Source organism: Callithrix jacchus, chromosome 1 (assembly GCF_049354715.1).
Source record: "Callithrix jacchus isolate 240 chromosome 1, calJac240_pri, whole genome shotgun sequence".
Classification (NCBI taxonomy): domain Eukaryota; kingdom Metazoa; phylum Chordata; class Mammalia; order Primates; family Cebidae; genus Callithrix; species Callithrix jacchus.
Window position 1 is genome coordinate 22007572 of NC_133502.1, and position 11759 is coordinate 22019330.

At 38.6% G+C, this 11759-nt stretch overlaps 1 long non-coding RNA gene across 2 annotated transcripts; it reads right to left on the reverse strand.

Annotated features, from left to right (window-relative positions):
- Positions 1-5837: 5837 nt before the first annotated feature.
- LOC103794074 (uncharacterized) lies at positions 5838-11486 on the reverse strand. Of its 2 annotated transcripts, none has more exons than XR_004740959.3 (3): positions 11378-11486; positions 10357-10542; positions 5838-9841 (listed from the first exon to the last, which is right to left on the reverse strand). It is a non-coding gene; the product is annotated as an uncharacterized LOC103794074 (long non-coding RNA). The 2 variants fall into 2 exon arrangements; XR_004740968.3 differs by having other exon boundaries at positions 11159-11486.
- Positions 11487-11759: the final 273 nt, after the last annotated feature.

Below are 11759 nucleotides of genomic sequence, written 5' to 3' on the forward strand. Positions count from 1 at the left end.
TGGAAACCCCTAATAAAAGCATCAGATCTCGTGAGCCTTATTCACCACCACAAGAACACTATAGGGGCAACTGCCCCCCATGATTTAAATTATCCCCCACGAGGTCCCTCCCACAACATGTAGGACTTATGGGAGTACAATTAAAGATGAGATTTGGGTGGGGACACAGCCAAACCATATCAATGGCCTTTTTTTTTCTTTTGAGACAGGGTATCACTCTGTTGCCCAGTCTGGAGTGCATGGGCACAATCTTGGATCACTGCAACCTCTGCCTCCCAGGCTCAAGAGATTCTCCTGCCTCAGCTTCCCAAGTAGCTGAAATTACAGGCACCTGTCACTACTGCTCAGCTAATTTTTGTATTTTTAGTAGAGACAGGATTTCACCATGTTGGCCAGGCTGGTCTCAAACTCCTGACCTCAAATAATCCACCCACCTTGGCCTCCCAAATTGCTGGGATTACAGGCATGAGCCATAGTGCCTGGCCAGATGTGCCTTTTGATTCAACTACTGAATGAGGCACATCACTACCGATTGACAGTAGTGCAATTACAGGGTAACTACAGCTAAGGAAATAAGCACATCTTTTTTAATTTAAAATAGAAGGAAAATGTAACTGAATTTTGAACAGTTTTAGAGTTAAAAAAGTACTTGAACTATGTGACTTTTTGAAAAGTACACAATTTAATGCAATTTACTCCACCTTATCTAGTGTATCTATTTATCATCAAAAAGATAGATGCTTAGGAATAACTTTGGACACATGTATAAGTTAGGAACAAATTACATGACTAATGAGAACCTCCATAATCAGGTTCCAATATACAGAGGTGATTGACCACCGGCCTTGGTTCAGCAGCTGGGCTAGTATCTCCCTAACTCTCTAGAACTTTTCCTAATGACTGTTGCACCAGAATCACAAGACAGTTGCTCCACCTCCAGCCATCAAGTCCAAATACTAACTAAGAAGGAAGGTGAAGGATGAAGGGCTTTCTTTTCTTGGGGGGGGAAAAAAAATGTTCTCCCAGGAGAATTACTCCTGCATTGCATTGGACCAGAACTGTATCTCAAAACTTTGCTTCACTGAGGGAGACTAGAATTGCAAATATCTAGCTTTCCAGATTCTACAGGCCTTATTTCCTGAATTGCGAAAAACAAAAACCAAACAAAATAAACAGCAGCAACAAAAAAACCAATTCACGTTTTTCTTCTTCCACTCCAACTTTGTCACACCTGGATGATTGATTTCATAGGTTCACTAGCAGAAACAAGGATAATTTGGAACCGTGAGCTGGCCCAGTAACTTTTACATGTGAACCTCTTAGGCTTTGAGACATGAGTAGCCCAGGACTCTGGATGGGGGTCAATCCCTCAAGTCCATGGAAGTTTCAGACATGGTCCTGTTATCCGATGGCAGAGCCTAGATTTTGGAAGTCTAGTTTGGGGTTCTGGTTTCACTTTGCACTCACTGGATTATACTCTAGGCCTGTGTTTGCACTGCATAACTGAGAAACAAGTCTGTCATATCCTACTGCAATATAGGGAGGTTTGAATAAAATATTTCAAAATGGTTGTGAAAACCTAAAAACATTATAGTGATGTAAGTCACTATTATATCCACCATGCTAAATTAGTCCCGAAGCAAGTATAAAAAATATAGATGCAGGTAGGAGTATGTAGCTGGCTCACTGCTGCTCCTGGGGCGGCGGGGAGAAGGGGGAGCTGTCTCAGTCAATCCCAATTTCCTTAAAAACACCACCACCAACAACAACAACAAAACCAGTGCACAAAGGACTGCTCCTCCCCTTTCTCTTCAAGTGTGTTTGTCACTTCCTGGATATACCTGCTTCTGCTCATCCCTCTGAGTTACCTCTCCTCCTCTGACTGGGTCTGCCCCCAGGAAAATTTACCCTGCAGATGTAAAGCTTTGTTTTCATAAACAAAACCACCCACTCCACCTGGCTAGAAACAGCCTATACTTTGGGCACTGAGTTATGCCATCTTTCATGTCTGAACAGGTTTAGTGACACAATCTGTATTTGGTGCTTTCAAAAATTCACTCGCATAGAGTAAGATAACTGCATTTATATCAGAGTATCATGACTATTAGGTGAGATAAATATACTGTCAAATGTAATGACATCCTCCTCCCAGCTCTCTCATAAAGAAGTATTGAGAACACATAATTGCCCTCAAAAGATGTCTATTTTATGATAATCATTACCTAAATATTACACACCAGAGACTTGTACTATTAAAGAGGGCTGGAATTACTTATGAAATATTAGCTGTTTTACTTAAGCTCTTTGGACCTAATTCATAAAAATTAATTCATGGTTTATAAGAATGATCTCTTTTCTTTAATAGAATACTTCTGTAGTTTATTAAATTATTTAATCCTGTCACCCTGATCACGTACATTTCAATTTTAGCCCTTCAGAAGGAAAAATAGACTAACTGTTAGGAGAAGAAACGTTGGTGTCAGCAGTCAGGACCTACGTCTCAAAAACCCATGAAGAAATTTACAGACTATGGAGAAAACAAGGGTAAAACTAAGTCAACCCAGATACTCCTGCTTTTCAAATGTATTTGTGACTATTTAAGGGTAAACCTACACCAAGAAAATGTTTATTTTTTATTAATTTATCCTTTCTGAGTTTGGAAGAGTGATTTCTAATTTTCCTAGTGCATTCCGGGTTTTCCTAGAATGACTTCTCCATGAAGTTTTCAGTGTCTTTAAAATGCTATCCAGAAGTAGCTTCAGCCCTCAGGGCCCACAGCAGATCGTGGGTCTGTGTATGCCAGAAACTTTGCTCAAGATCTTCAGGGAAATGATACTATAAAACTTCATTTACTATTTCTCATCATCGTGATGGAGAAGTTGTTTGCTCCATGTACTGACTCACATCTGTGCCTGCCTCTGGACTCTCGTACCCATGAGGGCAGGCAGGCTTCGTCTTTCTGGCTGACCTCTCGTACCCATGAGGGCAGGCAGGCTTCGTCTTTCTGGCTGACCTCTCGTACCCATGAGGGCAGGCAGGCTTCGTCTTTCTGACTGACCTCTCATGCCCATGAGGGCAGGCAGGCTTCATCTTTCTGGCTGACCTCTACATCCCCTGAGCTACAAGATGCTGTTCCAGTCAATATTTTTACACTGAAAGCCAACATATTTTACTAACTTTACAGTTGTCCAATGAGGATAATTAACATTAATTCAAGTCACAATGTGTCTATTGATTTTTCTACTAAAAATAAAGGCTTTTAAAAATGAGGAAAATAATCTCTTATATATACTCACGTCAACCCTATGAGGAATTAGGATAGATTTTATTTTCTATGTGCTATAAATAAGGCACTGAGATGCTAGGAAATGAATATAAACAGCTACATAGCAGGGTGGAAAAGTAACTAAGTATCACCACGTGTGGATTCTCTTTCCAACTTTCAGCATTTACTTTGAGCAAGTCACTTAATGTTGGTGTCTTTGCTAGAGATATTATCAAGAACAAGATGACTTCCAAGTTCCTTTCTAATTACACTACCCTCAGCCTCAGCCATAGAGCACTGTCCTAAGAGATATTCAGAGAAAGAAAAAAGTCATAGCGTGCCTGGTGTCTGCAGGACATTGCATTTGGCCTCATGGAGTAGAATCTGAGTGCAGGAACATAAGCACATGGAGAGTTATTTTCTCACATAACCTGAGTTCTGGGACACAAACCCAGCTGGCCCAACTGCTCACCCATGAGCCAGGCATTTCCTGCCTTGTCCTTAGAGAGAGACCTTTATTCTTCTGGTTAAAAGTGGCCATTCCACTTCCCAGCTTCAGGAATAAGTTATGAGTAGAAAGGGAAACCACAAAAGGCTCTTCCTAGTTGAAATGAAGGAGAAAATACTAAGGGCAGCCAGACAGAAAGGTTGGGTTACCCATAAAGGGAAGCCTATCAGACTTACAGCAGATCTCTCAGCAGAAACCCTATAAGCCAGAAGAGAGTGGGGGCCAATATTCAGCATCCTTAAAGAAAAGAACTTTCAACCCAGAATTTTATATCCAGCCAAACTAAGCTTCACAAGTGAAGGAAAAATAAAATCTTTTATGAATGAGCAAGTACTCAGAGATTTCATTACCACCAGGCCTGCTTTACAAGAGCTTCTGAAAGAAGCATTACACATAGAAAGGAACAACCAGTATTAGCCTTTCTAAAAATATACCAAAAAGTAAAGAGCATCAACATAATAAAGAATTTATATCAATTAATGGGCAAAACAGCCAGCTAACATCAAATGGCAGTAATCCTAAACCTAAATCGATTAAACTCCCCAATCAAAAGATACAGCCAAAACCCATCGGTATGCTGCATCCAGACCCATCTCACATGCAAGGATACACAAAGACTCAAAACAAAGGGATGGAGAAAGATTTACCAACCAAATGGAGAGCAAAAATAAATAAATCAATAACAAGCAGGAGTTGCAATTCCTGCCTCTGATAAAATAGATTTTAAAGCAACAAAGATATAATGGTAAAAGGATCAATGCAACAAGAAGAGCTAACGATTCTAAATATATACGCGCCCAATACAGAAACACCCAGATACACAAGACCTATAAAGAGACTTAGACTCCCACACAATAACAGTGGGAGACTTCAACATCAATATTAGATAGATCAACAAGACAGAAAACTAATAAGGATATCCAGGACTTGAACTCAGATCTGGAACAAGTAAAGTTAATAAACATTTATAGAACTCTCCACTTTAAATACACAGAATATACACTCTTATCAGTACCACATCACACCTACTCACAGGTTTAAATGAAATATTGGTTGGCCATTATTAAGCACAATTATTGGCATAAAAGAGGTTTTCAATACCCATTTTTAGAATAAAGCAACACTCCCGTTCTGTCTCCCTTTCTTTTCCTTTCTTCCTCTCCTTTATTCCTTTTTTTCTTTCTTTCTTTCTCTATCTCTTAAAAAGAAAAAAAGGCTCTTCCTAGTTCAGTTTTCCACTTCAGTCAATATTTCAAAAGCTTTCTGAAAATCGTACTCCAAAAACTTCTGCTTGAATCTCATTGGTCAAAACTGGTTGTATGGTTACCTCTGGCCAAAAGGAGTATGGATTTGTAAGTGTGTCTTAGTGGGCATAGTGCCTCTTGAACAGAAGTGTGGTTTCCTACCAAAGGAGAAAAGGTAGAATAGATGTCGGCTGGGCAGCCAACAGTTTACCACAAACAGTAGAGTGATAGAGTTCCTTTAGTGAATAATTTTTCAAATTTACTTTGAGAGTCTACACCTGTGTGCCCCAAGGATCCATACAAAAACAATTTATAGATGGACTACCAGTAAGAAGAAAATCCGGAAACAATTTAACGGGCCAGAATTACCCTGACAATTTTTTTTACAAGAATAAAACTGCAGTATACCTCACGAAAAGAAGATGCAAAATATCCCATCAAATACAATAATATATAAAAAGAATATTACCACAAACAAGTGAGTTTATCATAGGAATGCAAAGTTGGTTTAATATTTAAAAAATTAATCAAACTGAAAGGAACCAAAAAAGAAAAAGAAAGAAATTCAATCAATGTAATTTACTGTATTAACCATCTAAAGAAGACAACCATATGATCATATCAATTGATAGAGGAAAATACAGAGCTCTCCATGGAAAATACACGATTTGTGGGATGCAGAACCCAGGACCCGGAGGGCCAACTTTCCGACTTTTTGTGTTTGAGATTCTGCAGGGCTGACTGTGAGATTTGAGCATTGTCAGATTTTGATACCCCAGGGGTCCCTGGAAGAATACATGAAAATACTGACAGAGTACAGTCCTTGATTAAACTCCACATTTATTTACAACTTAAAAAGGAAAAAAAAGCTGGTAGCAGACAGGAAATAGAAATGAATGTCTGTTAAAGGACACCTACCCAAAACAAGAGAAAATAAAACCCACCAAAAATATCAGAAAGCATGAAACTTTAGCTAATATTGTACTTCATGAGAAAAGACTAAATATTTTCCCCTAAAGAGCAGAAACAGGGCAAGGATATTCTCTCACCATGCTCTTCAACATCATACTGAAAGTCTTACACAGCTCAATGAGGTAAGGAAAAGAAATACAAGGCAGAAGAGTGAAAAGGAGGAAATAATATTATACCTATCTGCAGATGACATGATTTGAAGCTGGGGATATTTTCTCCAAAATGAACAGGTACAATGTATAAAAATATATTCTTAAGGAAAAATGGAATCTTTACTCCTCTGAAAGTAGTCTTTTAGAATTTATTTTTGGTCCTTCTCATGTTATTATATGAAGGTCTGTATCTTATGTAAATGACAGTATGGTATCCCAATATACATTTTTTATATTGCACAATAATGGATATTTGGATTGATTCTAATTTTTGTACCACTAGAAACAACTGTTGCAAGTTATATATTCTCTTTTATGCAGTTGTGCAAAGAGTTTCTATAGAATCATTCCTAGAATTGGAATAGCCAAAACAGCTCAGTTATGAAAATTTTAAATTATATTAGATTATTCCTCAAATTACTATTTTAACCTCTTGTACTAATTTACATACCTGTCAAGAGTATATGAGAGGGTCTGTTTCCCCAAACCCACAGTAAAGAATGATCAAACTTACATATTAATATTTATCTTTTCAACTAAAAATATGTCATTTGTATTGACTTGAATTTTGTGAAGTTTGGCATATTTATGTTGTGTATTTTTATTTCTTGTTTTCTCTGCCTGCTCAAATCACTTGCCCCGTCTTCCATTGGAGGTTTTATCACAGAGTTTTAATACCTCTTTGCATATCATAAATAGTAATTGTTCCCTATCGTGTTTCAATGTCTGTTTCCAGTTTGCCTTTTGTATTTGACATTGTGGTGGTTTTGTAATGGAATTTAAATTTTTGGTTGCGTCTAATCGATTGCTTCTTTTGTGACTTCAAATTTTGATGTCTTGTTTAAATTGTCTTTTCCTTATTCAGTTAGGTGTTCCAAAAGCAGCTATGAGAGCCCATGTTAAGGATCTGCACCATCTTTGCATGAGTATACCTAGAAAACCCTTAGTTTCCCTGATATTGGGACAATTATCTCTGCAACCTGGAGCACAAAATCAGCAAATTGAGTTGGTTAGCTTAATATATATATTTTTTGTTTTTAGTTTAGAGTACTGGCTTGCATGTTATTTTTACTACAAGGGCTTACAGCTCCTCCCAGGGAGTCTCGACTTGACCCTGGCTCAGTTTAAGGCCCCTGGAGTAGAGGAGAAAGTGGATATTTCCACAATTTAAGCTGACATAACTATTAGACCATAATATCAACAGACCAAGTAAGCAGAAGGCATTCTTATTATACTCGTACACTATCTCACATATGATCTTTGTCTCTGCTCCACAAAGCCCATTAAATAGACTTTTTACCAGTTGGAGACCATTTCATCTCTTGGTATAGAATTCCACAGCCTCTGATAACAAGTGCAAAAACACAACTTTGTTTACAAATGGCTATAGGTTGTATAAGTGTCTTGTGTGTGTGTGTCTATGTATGTATAGTCTATATATGTGTGTGTTTATATATTATAAGCCCTTCTCTTATTTTCAGTGAGCTTTTAATTGTGAAGAGATCCTTGATAAGGTCTTCGTTCATCAGAGAACAGAATAATTCGGACAGGAGTGATTGAATCATTGAGCTCTATCAAACAAAACTTCCTTTATGTACCATAGGGAAATTTTGGTTTTGGTTTCTTCGTAGTAGCATAATCATAGTCCAGCTTCTCAAAGTCAACCTGCAGCTGCTTGTGCTCACGCATAGCACTGGGAGTCTATCTCAGCCACCACAGCTTTAAAGAACCCTCCAGGAAAGGAACTTAAAAGTTTACAGGTCAAAGGGTCCAGATTCTAAACAGAATTAAGGTTTTCTTTCTGCTTCAGCCTAGCAGGGATGTATTTCCCATGAGAGGTTTGTTTTGTCAGTGAAGGTCATTGTAACTGAGTCATCTAATAGAAAATTAGTAAAATCTCCCCAGGAAGTGTTAATTTAGTGCAAATGATTGTGTCCTACATGGGTGGACCACAGTACAAACTTCTCCCCTTATCTCGTTCTTCAAGAAGAGACGCGGTAGGATTCGGGGAAAAAATAATAATTTGTGATGAGCATTTACCACATGAAAACACTTTGTAGTTGTTATTTTTAAAGTCCCAGGCTTTCAAGAGGAAAGGCTTATTTTTCTTAGGAAAGATTAGCAGTAAGATGCTAGGCCTGTGATGGCCGAAGAGAATGTTTTCTGGGGTTCCATTGCTGTTTCTCAACGTTTAGGGAAGCAGGGGACTTCCGGGCATTTATTTGGAAAAGAGTGTAAAAGCTAAGAAATTAAAGTTGTTTGAGGTAATATTAGAAAATCATTTATTTAAAGGAGGGAAATCATTGTAAATGAATGATATTATCATTTCGAGCCTTAGAAAGAAAATTAGTTATCAGCAATAAAGATATATGAATTTTTTAAAAAGGCTCTATGCCTAATTAGTTTGAACTTAATTTAATTTGTAGCTTAAAACTAAAGCTATCAGTGAATTTAATGGTGGTTCTACCCACTGATGAATTACTGGGAATACGGGAATACCATACACATTCCGTTAGCTGTGGTAACTCTGGGTTAGAACCTTGGATTAACGTGAATAATTTTAGTTTATCCTCTTTCTATTCAGAATCTGGATATTAATCCTGTGTACATTCGCATGGTTTAACTTGTAATTAAAACAAGCACTTATTAATCCTCTTGTACTAAATGTTTTTCCATAAATAGGCAATGATAGCAGATTGATGTGTACACAAGCCAGATCTGAGTATCTTTCTAAGAGTTAAGCAAATGGCAGATGACAACCTTGAAACATGGTGGGGAAAAGTTCTTTCTACTTTCTGTGAGTATTGGTGTGTGTCTCATCAGATTACTTTAAGAAGCTTTCTTTCACGTTACCAGGATTGTCTAAATTCTAAGGCATCCATCTCACTAAATGCTGCAACTGTCTTTGGCCAGAGCAGCAAACGGACTGGTCAGTAGAAAATAATGCAGATACAGTAAGGGTCCCTGGCTGTCTCTTCCGGTTGACATCCAAATCCGAAGTTGTTTTCCTTCGAAGGCACAGGACTCTGAAGCTCAAAGGTGGGTGTGTATGACAGTCACGGATCAGAGACCTCTTTTCTACTCTGTGCCAAACCATGTGGCCTGTCGCCTCCCACCCATCTCCCTAGGGGTCACCAGGAGACCTAGGTTCTTCAGGCTCCTCCAGACAGGTGAAGGGCAACAAAAAGAACCCTTTCTGAAAAAGGGGAGACCGCTTCCTCAGATGCTCTTCACGTACACATTTCTGCTACCTCCAGCAGCGACTCGCCCTGCACAGCCTCCCCACAGACTCATGCACACTCCGCCACTTTTCATGTGGAAAGTCAGTGTTCGTAATCCAGTTGCAGCAAAAGCAAAAAAAGAACTTTGGTATTTTTCTCAAGCCACCGATTCAGAGTCAACTCAATGTAGAGAAAAAGCAAAAGAAAACCTGAAAAGAGAGCATGTTGGCTCTTAGAGGAGTAATTCCGGATGACAGAAGCTCTGCTAAGAATGGGCTTTGAAGGGAAATAGCTGTGGGAAGAGTATCTCTCTGAGTCAGGCTGAAGATTTGCCAATCCTCAAGCTTGAAGGAAAGGAAACCCGGCACCGCTGAGAGCTGAGGACTCAAAGCAACTTTTGTTTCTTAGCCAGTGATGCCCATAATGTGGTCTCAAGGTTGTCATTTACGGCTTGCTGCAGGTACAATTTCAGCATGTTACTGTCGTGTATAAATGAAATAACAGAACCGGTTAATAACAAAACCACATGCTTTTTGGGAACTGATAAAATCATACAAAATACTTTAAAGATTGAAACATATTCCTTGCCTATTTCTACTTACAATTCCAGAAACACTGTCTTTATTAATACCAAAAGATAAGAAATCCACTTGCGCGTTAATGACTTTAAGTATGATGAATGATTTTAAAGTATAATTCTTAACGGGGAAACAGATGTTCAGGAAAAAATGATAATAGCAATAAATATATTAGTTCTTCTTACTGTAAAAAAAATATTAGTTCTGATTGTGATCATACCTGTTCTCATTTGTGATTTTTGAAAGATATTTTAAAGCTATACTGCATTGTTAAATATGTCAAATTTGTATCTGTTTCATAGTATATATTAATTTAATTGATGAAAAATATTTCACATTAACTCAGCTACATAAATGATGGAAAAATGGAAGCAAGCTACCACAAGCAACATAAATGTACTAAAAAAAATTCTCACCAGATTCTCAAATACGTCCTGCCATGAAAAGACAGCTGTGTTAGTCTGAAGACTCTATGAGGCCAGGAGCAGTAAGTCACAAGCACTGCAGGAAGCCCGTAGATTTCCAGATCTCTCTTCTCCCTGGAGCTGCCCTTTTGTTTCTCACCCTCAAATCACAGCCTCTTGTTATTGTCTTCTTTTTTCCTTAAAAGAGTAAATCAAGATCTTATTACACATGTGTAAAACCCCTTTGACAAAAAAAAAAAAAATGGAAAGGGTCATCACTTCTCCCACATGCCTTGAAGAATCGCCATATGCATTGTAAATGTCCAGGGTCAGGGTGGAGACAGCAAGTGGACAGATTTTCCCTCCAATGGGCTTGGAAAAAAGAACAGGTTGCTTCCAGTATCATCTGCACCAGCATCAACACGGCCAGCGCGTCATGCGTTTTGGTGGTAGAAAATCATACAGTGGCACCCACACCTGCCAGTGGGGTATCCGTTTCCCTCGTGTGCCTATTTTTGAGGTGTTCTATTTCTCGACAATGCCAAATCAATAACCCTCATTTGCAGCAACATACCACAGCACAGCGTTTTATATCACACTTCCAAGAAGCAGCAGTCTAAAATCTTGACAATTTAAACCACATACCAACTCCTGACATTTAGATCTTTTCCAGTAAAAAGTATAATGCTTTTGTTTTAATATAGAATACAGTTTCTGTCCTCCCTACTTCTGGCAATAGCAATGTCACCTCAAACGGTCCTTTAGACTTAACATGCTGTAGCTAACACCTTAGATTCTTTCTTCTTCTGTGTACCTGTTTCTTATCTGGCACCCAGTTTGATGATGTCTTCGGAATGTCTTTTGTTCCATTTCCAGTAGCTTCATCTTTCTCCAGTGATCAGTCATTTCAGACCCAGATTAGCCATCCTTTTCTTATTTTCCTTACGACCGCTCATCTCCAGAACTGTAATTCATTCTACATAAACAGCACCTAATTGGTCTTCAGAAAATCATAATTTTTCATTTCACTCACCCAAAGCTTTCAAAGGTTGATTCCCACTGTTTCAATTTCCTCCAGCCTCTCTAACCCAGCTTTTCAAGAGGCTCTCTCACCTTTCTACAGTGCAGTGAGGGAAAGGACTACTCATACACCCTCAAACACACCACACAGAGGCCTCACACCACACTTTCTTCATACACCACCCCAGTGGGAAGATGCTTCCCATCCCTCTGTACTTAGCAAGTCACACTTGTCCTCCCAGGCTCATCTCAAATGCAGCCTCCTCCATAAAGCTCCCACATATTCCTGCCTGCAAGAATTCCTCTCTCCTCTGAATGTCGTCTACTTTCTCTCTAGATTTAATCTGTGCATTCAGATGTATCCTTTCTATATTTTTATTTTCCATTCATACACA